This window comes from Tenrec ecaudatus, chromosome 1 (genome assembly GCF_050624435.1).
Source record: "Tenrec ecaudatus isolate mTenEca1 chromosome 1, mTenEca1.hap1, whole genome shotgun sequence".
Classification (NCBI taxonomy): Eukaryota; Metazoa; Chordata; class Mammalia; order Afrosoricida; family Tenrecidae; genus Tenrec; species Tenrec ecaudatus.
The window spans coordinates 14712632-14725926 of record NC_134530.1 but is presented as its reverse complement, the minus strand read 5'-3'; the positions used below and the strand labels follow the sequence as shown (position 1 = coordinate 14725926).

Sequence of the window (13295 nt, the reverse complement as noted above, 5' to 3'; positions counted from 1 at the left end):
CTGGCACCAGTCTATTTGGCTAGACTTATGCTTTTCAAAAGCATGAGACTCGATACATAGTCTCATGTGTAAAGCTGTCTTATGTGCTCACTGTAGGAAACATCCTCATAAATGAAATTGCTCGCAGTGCCACGTGCCATAATTGTAAATTGGTCACTTACATTAAGCATGCTCTGCTTGTATACCTCTCTAAAGACAGCATCCTCATCCTAAAGAGCAGGATGGGGGTGTGGATCCCAGTGGAGATGAAACACAGATGGGAGAGCACTCTAGAATCATCCTTCATGATGCAAGTATGTTGGAGATGCTGAAAAGATCACGCCGATTCATGGGAATATTAATCGCAGCCATAATCAGACTCACAGCCATTGCCACCACTGCTGCCGTCGCAGGGTGAGCTCTACAAGAGCCCATCAAAACTGAACATTTCATGCAGTAGTGGCAAGTGAGCTCACATCAGCCCTGGGCCACTCAGGCAAAGGTGGATGATGAACTGGAGGGGAAAGTAAACTGTTCAATGCTTGGAAGATCATATTATGGACTTACAACATCAATACATGCTAAAATGTGATTGGAATGTAACTGATTTTTTAAAATAACCCCTTACCCATATAATAAGATATTACATGATTGGGATTTGATTAGAAAACATTCGCAAGGGTCTATGGGAAACATTTTGTTAAATGTTGATCAGCTAAAGAAGGATATTTTCTATACATTCAAAGACAGACTTGAGGTGTCTCTTGACTCTGATATGATTAAATAATTGGTGGATAGCATAGAAGATATGGACCTGCGTGCTTGGGTTCAAAGCATTTCACATAGCTGAAGTTCCAGTCTGGTTGTGCTGTTTATCACCATGCTGTTGATGCTTGGAATCCCCAGCTGCTTCGATAGGAAACTGAGATATATGAAGAGAGACCATGTTGCTCTGTGATGCTATCAAATCTTAAACATAATACAGAAGGGGAAAACGTAGGAAACTTTAACACTAAGGGAAATATGACTGGAACTTATTCCCTAACTAGTACAGAGGATATGTAGAACCTAGCAGTCCACAGCAGGAAAGCTATCACTTTGCTAAGTTAGAGATAAAGTCCAAGTGCATTTTTCTGCATTAGTCATCATTTCCACAGATTCTCCCCTTAAAACTGTGCTGCCTTAAAGTGAATACATGGTTAATTCTGTCTCCCTACAGAAGCAGACATTCCTATTTGTTCAATCTCTTCCTGCCGCGGCATCCAGCCCATCTCAGACCTTCCCCCAATAGCAGATGGGCGTAGGGAGGCTTTATCCCGAGCCTGGATTCAAAATGCTTGCCATAAGCCTTGATTTTTGGCTTGGCTACATTAATAGTCTCTAACTATGTCTTGACAGCTTTCAATGTACAGAACATAACCATGTTGCCCCTGTAGCTCTTTTGAATATTATATATAAAACAAAAGGGGAATTGTGGGATATTAAAAGACCTTTTTCCCAGTTTGTCTCCCCCAAATAAATGCCAAACCTAAGAGGTTGCTTGCCAGCACATGGTGGGACGTCAGATGTTTGGAGATGTCATCAGCCACCCAGAATAATCAGCCTACTGTGTGGCCCACAGTAGGTGGAGCTCACATCCTACTTACATAGGATGGTGATGGCTTCCCTGGAAAGCCCAAAGAAGTGGTCAAACCAGCTCAGTGACATCTAAGGTTAGGCTCCCATCCTGAATCTAGGATCCGCCTTTATTGTCACATGTGTACCCTTAATCCTTCCTCTTCATATAGCGTGTATACCACTAGATCATCCTCTCCCATTACTGTATTACCTATAGCACAACCCCTTCCTGTGATGCATGTCTTTACCTGTAATCAGGGGGCTTGCACACCCCAAAAGATAAATAAGCTTTGGTTAGAAATAAATTGTTCTCTCCTTTTCTCTCTTCACCCATGCTGAGCAAGGACCTGGCTGGTGAGATCATAGCCATTCAGTAGGTGAGCATGCTACCATGAAATGTGTTTGACTCCTTTATTTTACCTTCTCTTCTATCTCTCTTATTCTCTATGACTTTACTATAATCTTCAAATATCATAACCATATAATTGTGCCTGCTGGACCTGTGATAGTGTGAGGGACTGAAAAAGGGGGAATTGTGGGATATAAAGAGGCTTTTCCCCAGGTTGTCTCCTCCAAATATATGCCAAATGTAAGGCTGCTTGCTACACATGGCAAACGACTGTGCATTTGGAGGTCATTGCAAGCAGGTCAGAGGTTATGCTCCCTAGGGGTTATCCGCCATCTAGAGCAATGAGACTGTATAGCAGCAGCTTTCAACCTGTGGATTGTGACCCCATTGGGGATCGAATGACCCATTCACAGGGGTTGCCTGATTAATAACAGTAGCAAAATTATAGTTATGAAGTAGCAACAAAAACAATATTATGGTTGGGGGTCACCACAACATGAGGGACTGTGTTAAAGGGTGGTGGCATGAGGAAGGTTAAGTACCACTGATGTATAGTCTGTCTCACCCTAAGTGGGACCCACTCCCTTCTGATAAGGGTAGTAAATTGTTTCCCTGAAGGAGAACACAGGGAGGTCAAGTCAACTCAAGGTTGATTTCAAGGCTAGGCTGTCATATTGAGTCTAGGGTCTGCCCATCTTATCACATGTGTACCTCTAATCCCTCCCCTTCCTGTTGTGTATACACTACTAGCTCATCCCCTTTCTGTCACGTGCATGCCTATTGTACAGCCCCTTCCTGTGACGTATGTGGTTACCTGTAATCACGCCCCTAAGTATATATAAGCCTTGGTCAGGAAAAAAGAAAGAAATGATCTCTCTTCCCTCCCCATCCTCCCACTCTCTGCACAGACCTGGTTGCTGAGATGATGGCCGTCTAGGAGGTGAGCATGTTACCATGAAATGTGTCTGACTCCTTTATGTCACTCTCTATCTCTCTTATTCTCTATGACTTTATTATAATCTTTATATATCGTAACTGTACATTTGTGTCTATGAACCCATGATAGTGTTCGGGGCTGGTTTCCTCACAAATAATGGGATTACAACAGAAATATCATTAGAGCAACTGATAATTACAACAACAAAGACAACCTAATTTCTAACTAGATAAAAACAAAAGTCATACTAAATGCCTATTTATTTACCTCATTTTTACTTTCACTTTTTACTTAATACATAATTCCCACTTGTTTTTCTTTATAAGTGGATCTAAATCAGGATGAATAGATTTAAGTAGATAGCAACTGGATTAATATTCACCTGGGTGCACGGAAGGGAAGGTTTGGGGACAACGGGGAGTCAACAGCAATAAGAAGGAAGACAATGTTCCAGTTTATGTGGTGATAAGTCTTGTTAATATGACTGAGCTATTGAATTGTAAGATAAGCTAATTATATCTCAACAAAACTATTTAAAAAACATTTGTCAAACTAGAGAAAAAATACAGTTTGAAAAGGCATAGCAAACATTAAAATCAGTCTAAAATTGGCACAGAATATGAAATGACCAGACCCCGAATTTCAAAAACTATAATTAACATGCTCACAAACTCATTGCCACTGTGTCAGTGTTGACTCATTGTGATTCTATAGGGCAGGGTAGAACGGCCCCTGTGAGTTTCTGAGCCTGTTACTTTTGACAGGAGCAGAAAGCTCCATCTTTCAGGGCATTTATACTGATGGCACGGTGTGGCTAGTCCTGGAATAGTGCTGCTGTAGAGCGGGTAGTTCTTGAAGGATCTGACCAGGCTCTTCCAAAAGTGCATTCATCACCCTAAAGAAGTATGATTGGAAAGCGTTCCCATTGCTGGTCCAGTTGCTATGTAATGGCTAGGCAGCCACTGTCCTGAAAGTTTGGGAAATTCTTGGACTATGGCAGTACAATTTCTAGTTGTTGGCTTCTTCAGGTTTGTGCCACTCAGCAGAACTGCTGTACCATGTTCAACTGCTTGGTGGCTGGGAGGCTGGAGCAAACAGCTGCACAGCAAGTGACAGAAGATAAATTTGTATTAGGTTTACCTAATTCTGAAATATCAACCATATGTGGTCTTCATACTTGAAATAACCCCACTTCCTGAGGGACTGAGCGGCTCTATTCAAGTGGAATGCCAGTATGGTAACTCCTAGGATTTGCCACAAATGGGAAGCTAAGTGCTATCTTTAAATTTTCAGGTCTTAAATCTGGGGAAGGAACCCTCTCTTTTAGAAAACAAAACATGAATTAAGTAATTTTAACAGGTTCTGAAATTTGTCATGTTTTGAAGATAAATAACTCCACTTAAAAGCATGAAGTCAAAAGGATCATGAAGTCTAAGTTTAAAAGCTGCTTAGCGTCTGTGGACCTTAATTAAGAAGTCATAAAACTGAACAATGGAAATATGTATCGCTCATTATTTTCCCCCTCTTAAGCTTAAAATGCTATTGTGAGGCAAAATGTCTTGGCTATGATTCATTTTTTATTTTTTTAAAAATTCACAATAAATAAATAAATAAATAGATAGGTAGATAGATAAATTATGGTTGAACTAAAGCCATCCCAAGGAAAGGTTCTGTGGATTCCTTTGAGCCTTCTGACAACAAATGTCTGTTAAGATCTAAGGGAGACAGCGGTTGGTGTAAGACATGGAAAAAATCATAAATTGTTAAAGGTTCATGGAGAGGGAGGAGTGGGGAGGGAAGGAAAAAAATGAGGAGCTCATACCAAGGGTTCAAGTAGAGAGAAACTGTCTTGAAAAGGATGATGGCAACATATGTGTGCTTGACACAATGGATATATGTATGGATTATGCTGACCTGCAAAAGCCTCCAATAAAATATATTTTTAAAAGAACTACTGATGGATAAAAGATCAGGGCGATGATGAGCTTGAAAGAAGTAAACTAGTTTCAGACGGCCGATTCAAACCTGCTCAGGGTGAACATGGTTGGACAGAAGAAGAGAGACCAAAAGAGCAAGAGCAAGAAGAGGAAAGCAGCACAGCGAGGGTGCTGTGCAGCCTGCTTTTACCCACTGACCACCCGGTGGCTATTTTCCTTTGGTCACCAGGTTAGGTTGCTGGCTTCCCCACTCCCTCCCCCAGTGGCTGTGTCCATGTGAGATTTTGAGTCATTCTGGAGAAGGGCAAAAAGATAGGTTACGGGGCTTAAAGTGTAGTTGTGGTAAGAAGCCAGTTAATTCTCTACCTCTGACCAATTGGTGTTTGTTGCATGTTGTATATTCCTGTAATTTAAAGTTTCTGTAGATATCTGTGTGAAGAGTAATGATCGTTAAATCCTTTATTTATCAGCCAAAGAGACTACTTCAAAATATTTTGATTCAAGACAACGGGGAATAGTTGTTTCATTGTTAAAATCCATTGTCATAAAGTCAATTCCGACTCATAGCAACCTTACAGAACAGAACAGAACAGAAATGTTCCATAGTGTTTCAAAGACTGTACATTTTCACGGGAGCAAAGTCTCATCTTTTCCCCATAGAGCAGCTGGTGAGTTAAAACTGCCAAGTGATTAACCGACTGTACCGCCAGAGTTCTTGTGCCATCAGGGCTCCTAAGTAAAACATTAGAGATTAAATATTGGATCTAGGCACAGTTGGGAGGCCAAGGACCTACGATGTAAATTGAGAACGGATGCTTTCTATGTACCTGAAAACATCAAGGTAAAAGTGTGACCCACTAGAGGGGCTAAAAGAGGTCTGGAGCACTCACACAGTAGCCAACTTGACTCACTGTTCCCAGTTTCATATCTTGGGTGACATAGGGAAGCGCCAGCACCACCCAGGAACCTATCAGGGCCTTTACCAATGAATTCTCTTCCCCGTTTTCTATCCCATAGCACAATGTGAGAGGTAGAGTTGTAGTTTCTGAACTGCATACAAAATGCTCCAGTGCCTGGTGGGCCAAGAAATCTATTCAGACTAACAGGGCAAGGACAGCTCTGGAGGCTCTGCCTCCTCAGGCAGAGCTTCTCTGTTCAGGCTTTGTTCGGGAGCTTCTGTGTTTCAACAGAGACAACCAGTGTCTTAAGTGAAAATATTAACACCCCATGGTCTCATCTCTGAGATTCACTTCAGGAAGGTGACGCCAAGCAGCCAAATCCTGGAAGGGCACCTTTGAATAGAGGATGGGCCCAGTGGTAGTAAAGCAGGGTCTTAGGATGCCCTTGGCCTCCTCTGCCATCTATTTTCTTTTCCAGTGAGTACCAAAGCATACTGATGATCCCCCCAAAATTTATATCAAGTCTGCTTCATCCAGTGATGGTAAGAATAACCCAGGTCTTCATTCAACTCACCATTTTCTTGCTCCAGCTACTGAAAGCCTAAGGAAATGCTGTCTCTAGCACAAGAACCCTCTTTAGGAAGGATGGAAGTAGAAGCAGAGCACCAGTCACTTCAGAAGCAGTTGAGAAATTTCGAGTTTGTTAATTTCCATTAAAATTCTAAAATATATGTATTCTAAAGGAGCACTTTGTTATTGGAAAAGAAGAAACTCCCTACCTGTCTATGTAGTCAAAACTGGCATATGTCAAATATGTGACTGTGCCTACGCCCATTACAGAATGAGACTAACCTGGAATGAGTGATAAGGTGGGAAAAGCATCCCTGAAAGTAGTGCTAAACACAGCACAATCCCAGAGAATGTTAAGAAAATAAAGGCAAGGTAAAATGGTGCAGACTCTGGGAGAGTGGAGGGTGAGTGGGTTGGAAAGGGGGAACTGATTACAAGGATCCACATGTGACCTCTTCCCTATCCGGAGACTCCGGATAGGGCAAGATATGACAAAACAACGATGTATAAATTACCAAGGGCATATGAGGGAGGGGGGAATGGGGAGGGAGGGGAAAAAAAAAAAGAGGACCTGATGCAAGGGGCTTAAGTGGAGAGCAAATGCCTTGAGAATGATTGGGGCAGGGAATGTATGGATGTGCTTTATACAATTGATGTGTGTATATGTATGGATTGTGGTAAGAGTTGTGTGAGTCCCTGGTAAAATGTAAAAGAAGAAAAGAGAAAAAAATGATTAGGGCAAAGACTGTACAGATGTGCTTTATACAATTGATGTATGTATATGTATGAACTGTGAAAAGAATTGTATGAGCCCCAATAAATTGTTAAAATAAAAAAAATGGTGCAGACTAAAGCGGGGGTACTCATGGGCAGAAAGCAGAAAGGATAGAGTATATTCCCCTAGGAAGGGACACATGGTGGGTCTAACAGTGCTGGCAAGAGCAGTGATGGGAGAGTGCACAGAATAAGACCACGGGTAACTTAGCCCCCACTAAAGTACCACCAGAGATACCTCAAGTGGCACAGCACCACCGCTATAAGTTATTATACAAGGAGGCTTTAAAAAGATGGAATATTGCCTCTTGGAATTTTGGCTAAGATCAAGTGTAAAAGTTAACAGAAAAATTGAATTAAAAGGTAATGGAATTTTTCCACGAATTCCCCCCACCCCCATGATTTAAAAAAAATCATTTTATTGGGGGCTCGTACAACTCTTATCACAATTCATATACATCAATTGTGCCAAGCACATTTGTACATTTGTTGCCCTCATCATCCTCAAAACATTTGCTTTCTACTTGAGCCCTTGGTATCAGCTCATTTTTCCCCTCCCTCCCTCATGAACCCTTGATAATTTATAAATTATTTTGTCATATCTTCACAGTCCAATGTAGCACTTCACCCACTTTTCTGTTGTCCGTCCCCCAGGGAGGCAGTTATACATAAGTCCTTGTAACCGGTTTCCCCTTTCTACCCCACCTATCCGCCTACCACTCTCACCACTAGTCCTGAAGGGATCATCTGTCATGGGTTCCCTGTGTTTCCAGTTCCTATCAGTACCAGTGTACATCCTCTGGTCTAACTGGATTTTTAAGGTAGAATAGGGATTATAGTTCGGTGTGGGGGAGGGGGGGAGAATGGAAGCATTTAAGAACTAGAAGAAAGTTGTATGTTTCATTGTTGCTACACTGAACCCTGACTGGCTGGTCTCCTCCCGGAGACCTTTCTGTAAGGGGATGTCCAGTTGCTTACAGATAGGCTCTGTGTCCCCAATCTGCACTCCCTCCCATTGACAACAGTATGTTTTTTTTTCCTTTGATGCCTGATACCTGGTCCCATTGGCACCTCGTGATCACACAGGCTTGTGTGCTTCCTCCATGTGGCCTTTGTTGCTTGTGAGTTACTCAGATGGTTACTTATTTACCTTCAAGGCTTTAAGACCCCAGATGATATATCTTTTGATAGCTGGACACCATCAGCTATCTTCACCACATTTGCTTATGCACCCGCTTTGTCTTCAACAATCGTGTTGGGAAGGTGAGCATCATGGAATGCCAGTTTAATAGAACAAAGTGTTCTTGAATTGAGATTCCCACAAATTTTGAAGCCCATTCATATACACTCTTGTTTTATACTTCTTGAAATAATCTCATTTGTCTTAGAAGCAAAGTCTCACTAATTTTTTTACAAGCTGTTTTAAAAGATTAATATTTGTGCCCATTCCAAAAGAATATGGAAATTACCAAACTATAGTATCATGTACAAGTAAAAATTTGCTGAAATAAATTGAAAGGTTGCAGCAGTATATTGACAGGGAGCTGAGAGAAATTCAAGCCAGATTCAGAAGAGGGTGTGGAATGAGGTATGCCTCATTGCTGATGTCATATGGATCTTGGCTGAAAGCAGAGAATGCCAGAGAGATGTTTTCTTGTGTTTATTGGCTATGCATAGACATTTGACAGTGGGAACTATAACAAACTATGGATTACATTCAGAATGGAAATGTGCCTGGCCAACCAGGCCATGAGGATGATGTTCCTGAGTAGAGCAGCCAGTCCACAGAGAGAACAACATGGCTGGCCCCACTATGAGAAATGATGCCAATCAGTGACTAAGGGCGATACAGGGGACAACACCGGAGACACAGTGTGGAAATTGCACCTGACCTGATCCCACCACACCAAGGCAAAGCACTCGGGGAGTGCAGCGGAACAGCAAGGGAATGGAGTGGCAAGGTCCCAGGGAATGCTGAAAGTGGACTTTGGGGCCAGGGCGTGGTGCCCCAAGAGACTGGACTGGAAAACGCTCCGAAGGGCCAGCAAACGATCCCTGAACTAACTACAAGCTTTTCTTTTGTGAAGTGTTTTGTTTTGTTCTTTGTCAGTGGTTTGATTTTGTTGTTTTGTTGGCTGGTTGTATACTGTTGCTTTGTTTTCCTCTGTCTTGTTTTCGTGCATGTTAGTGTCTCCACAAGTCTGTCTGAATAGGACAGGCTGGATGAACTATCTGGAGGAAAAACAACGGGACCAACAGTTCCGGGGGAACTTTGGGGGGGGGTAAGAAAGTGGTGTTAACAAACACAGGGACAAGGGAACAACATGGGATCCCAAATGGTAGAGAGGGGGGAATGGCAGGCCTGGTGGGGAATGATCAAGGGTAAGGCTGCATAGAGAATAGGCATACTCTAGCCCAGGTGGCAACGAAGCATGGTAGTAGGACAGGAGGAAAGTCAAGGGAGATGGAGGAAAGAGCTAGGAGTCAAAGGGCATTTATGGAGGTCTAGACAAAGACATGTACATGCAAATATATATCGGAGGATGGGGAAATAGATCTATGTGTCTACATTTATAGGTTAAGTATTAAGGTGGTGGAAGGACCTTGGGCCTCTACCCAAACACTCCCTCAATGCATGAATACTTTCTTTTATTAAATTGGAACTCTATGATGCTCACTCTCCTGACACAACTGCTGCAGCCAAAGTGGGTGAACAAGTAAATGTGGTGAAGAAAGCAGATGGTGCCCGGCTAGCAAAAAAGATAGTGACTGGGGTCTTAAAGGCTTGAAGACAAACAAGCAGGCATCTAGCTCAGAAGCAACAAAGTCCACATGGAAGAACACACCAGCCTGTGTGATTGAGTGGTCCCGAAGGGATCAGTTATCAGGCATCCAAGAACAAAAAATCATATCATTGACTGCACACCTCCATGATAGGATCGCTGAAGACAAATGGGTGCATAAGCAAATGGGGTGAAGAAAGCTGATGGTGCCTGGCTATCAAAAGAGATAGTGTCTGGGGTCTTAAAGGCTTGAAGGTGAACAAGCGGCCATCTAGCTCAGAAGCAAAAAAGCCCACATGGAAGAAGCACACCGGCCAGTGCGATCACGAGGTGCCAAAGGGACCAGGTATAAGGCATCATGCAAAAAAAAGATATATGTGTGTGTATATATATATATATATATTTGTATATGTATATATATACCATATTGAATGAAGGGGGAAGTGCAGAGTGGAGACCCAAGGCCCAAGTGTCGACCAATGGAGATCCCTTCATAGAGGGGTTCAGGAGAGGAGATGGGTTAATTAGGATGCGAGGTAGTACCGATGAAGAATACAGCTTTCCCCCAGATCCTGGATGCTTCCTCCCCCCAACTACCATGATCCGAATTCTACCTTGCAGGGCTGGATAGGGCAGAGGTTGTACACTGGTACATATGAGGGCTGGAGGCACAGGGAATCCAGGGTGGATGATACCTTCAGGACCAAGGGTGTGAGGGGCGATGCTGGGAGAGTGGAGGGTGAGTGGGTTGGAAAGGGGGAACTGATTACAAGGATCCACATGTGACCTCCTCCCTGGGAGAGGGACAGCAGAGAAGGGGGGAAGGGAGACTCTGGATAAGGCAAGATATGACAAAATAACGATGTATAAATTACCAAAGGCACATGAGGGAGAGGGGAGCGGGGAGGGAGGGGGAAAAAAAGAGGACCTGATGCAAAGGGCTTAAGTGGAGAGCAAATGCTTTGAGAATGATTGGGGCAGGGAATATATGGATGTGCTTTATACAATTGATGTATGTATATGTATGGATTGTGATAAGAGTTGTATGAGTCCCTAATAAAATGTAAAAAAAGAAAAGAGGAAAAAAAAGAAAATGATTAGGGCAAAGAATGTACAGATGTGCTTTATACAATTGATGTATGTATATGTATGGACTTTGATAAGAGTTGTATGAGCCCCTAATTGTTTAATTAAAAAAAAGAAAGCAAATGTTTAGAAAATAATGATGGCAACTTATGTACAAATATGCTTGATACAATTGATATGTGATTGTTATAAGAGTTGTAAGAACCCCAAATAAAATGATCAAAGCGTTAAAAAAAAAAAAGAATGGAAATTCCAGTATAGTTCATCATACTCATGCAGAACCTGTAGTTGGATCAAAAGGCAGTAGTTTGAAAAGAGCAAGAGAATGCTGAGTGGTTTTAAAATCAGGAAAGGTGTACAGCAGGGTTGTACCCTTTCACCATCTTATTCAATCTATATGCTGAACAAATAATCTAAGAAGCTGGAGTATATGAATAAGAACATGGCATCAAGACCAACTTTTTACATGCAGATAATACAACCTTGCTTGCTGAAAGCAAAGACTTGAAGCAATGACTGATCAAAATCAAAGACAGCAGCCTTCCTTATGGAAAATAAAAAGCTTAAAACTGGATGAATATACGTCATGATAAATGGGGATAGACTGATGTTGTGAAGGATATCATTTTGCTTGGATCCACAATCAATGCTCAAGGAAACAGCAGTCAAGAAGTCAAATGAAGAGTGCCCTTTGTTTGTGGCTTGGAAGACTCAGCATTGTGAAAATGTCAATACTACCTAAAGCAATATACAAATTCAAAGCTATAATGATCAAAATTCCAGTATCAGTCTTTAAAGTAATGAAAAAAATTAATTACCAACTTCATATGGAGAGGGAAGAAGCTCATGATAGGCAAAGAACACTCAAAAAGAAGAACAAAGTAGAAGGTAATGCACTACCTGACCTCAAAATCTATTATATAACTACAGCAAATTTAAGTGCCCTAGTGCAGGGAATATAAGGCCTATTAGAGATAACAGAGGAAGCACATTCTATGGAAGATAAAAAGATAAGTGAGATCTATTAAAAATAACACACTGTGTTCATCTAAAGACTTCATTAAAAGAGCGAAAAGAAAGCTCATGAATTGGGAAAAGATATTTAGTAAGGACATAAGGGACACAGGACAAATTGCTAAACTCTACAGTATAGTACAAACCTACAAGCAAAAAACTAACAACCCTCTGAGAAGGAGGCAAAAGACCTTGTGGGAAACTAACAAATGTCATTCCCACAGATTCTCCTCTAACAGATATGCTGCCTTAAAATGAGCACATGGTTGGTTTTGTCCCCTTATAGAGGAAGACATTCTTCGACTATCGCCTCCCACTGAGGCACCCATGTCTTCCCCCAATGCAGGTATTAGGTTTCCTCACCTGTGAGTTCAGGAACTTTACTGTGATTCCTACCCTCCATGTGATGTTTGTAACTCCTGAATATGGCATGACTAATGGCTACTTATAAAAGCTCCCAAACAATAAAGATGCTCTCGCTCCCCTGGTCCTTTCTCCCCCAACCCCTCTCCTCTGGTCCCTTCTCCTCCAGTCCCCTCTCCCCTGGTCTCTCACTCACACCTGCAATTCCCACCTTCCACATCCTCAGGTGGACACCAAGTGGGGCTGAGGTGAGCATGCTACTATGAAATGTGTCTGACTCCTTTAGTTCACTCTCTTCTATCTCTCATATTTACTATAATCGTAACTTATTATCGCTGTACAATTACGCCTGTCAGGCCTGTGATGATTTGTTAGGGGCTGGCTCCCCTGACAGGACCTGACAGACGATTCACAAAAGATGACACTTAAATGGCTAATAAGCACATGAGGAAATGCTCCCGTTCACTAGCCATCTGGGAAATGCAAATCAAACCCATGAAATGCCATCTAACAACCATAACTGTAGCCAAATATAAATAAACTGAGAACAAACAATGCTGGACAGGATGTAAGATTAGAACTCTTATCTACTGCCGGTGGGTTTGAAAATACAAACAGTCACTGTGGAAAGGGATATAGTGATTCCTAAAACATATGGCAATTAAAATACTACATGACCCAGCAATACCATTACTGGGCACATACCCCAAAGAAATAAGAAACAGATCATGAACAGATATGCGCCCTCATGTTCACTGAAGCACAGTTCACAATAGCAAGAAACTGGAAACAGCCTAAGTTCCTATCAGTACAAGATTGGCTAAAAACCTCTGGTATATATACATAATGGAATACTATGCACCCTACAAACCAGCAAAGAAACTATGAAACACCTCAAGACATAGAGAGATCTGGAAGACATTATGCTGAGTGAAGTTAGTCAATCACACAAGGACAAATACTATAGGAAGTCCACTGCTGTGGGAA

At 41.9% G+C, this 13295-nt stretch overlaps 1 pseudogene; it reads left to right on the top strand.

Moving 5' to 3' along the window:
- Positions 1–1928: 1928 nt before the first annotated feature.
- On the top strand, positions 1929–5107 carry LOC142444542 (signal recognition particle 14 kDa protein-like; annotated as a pseudogene).
- The last annotated feature ends 8188 nt before the right edge of the window (positions 5108–13295 follow it).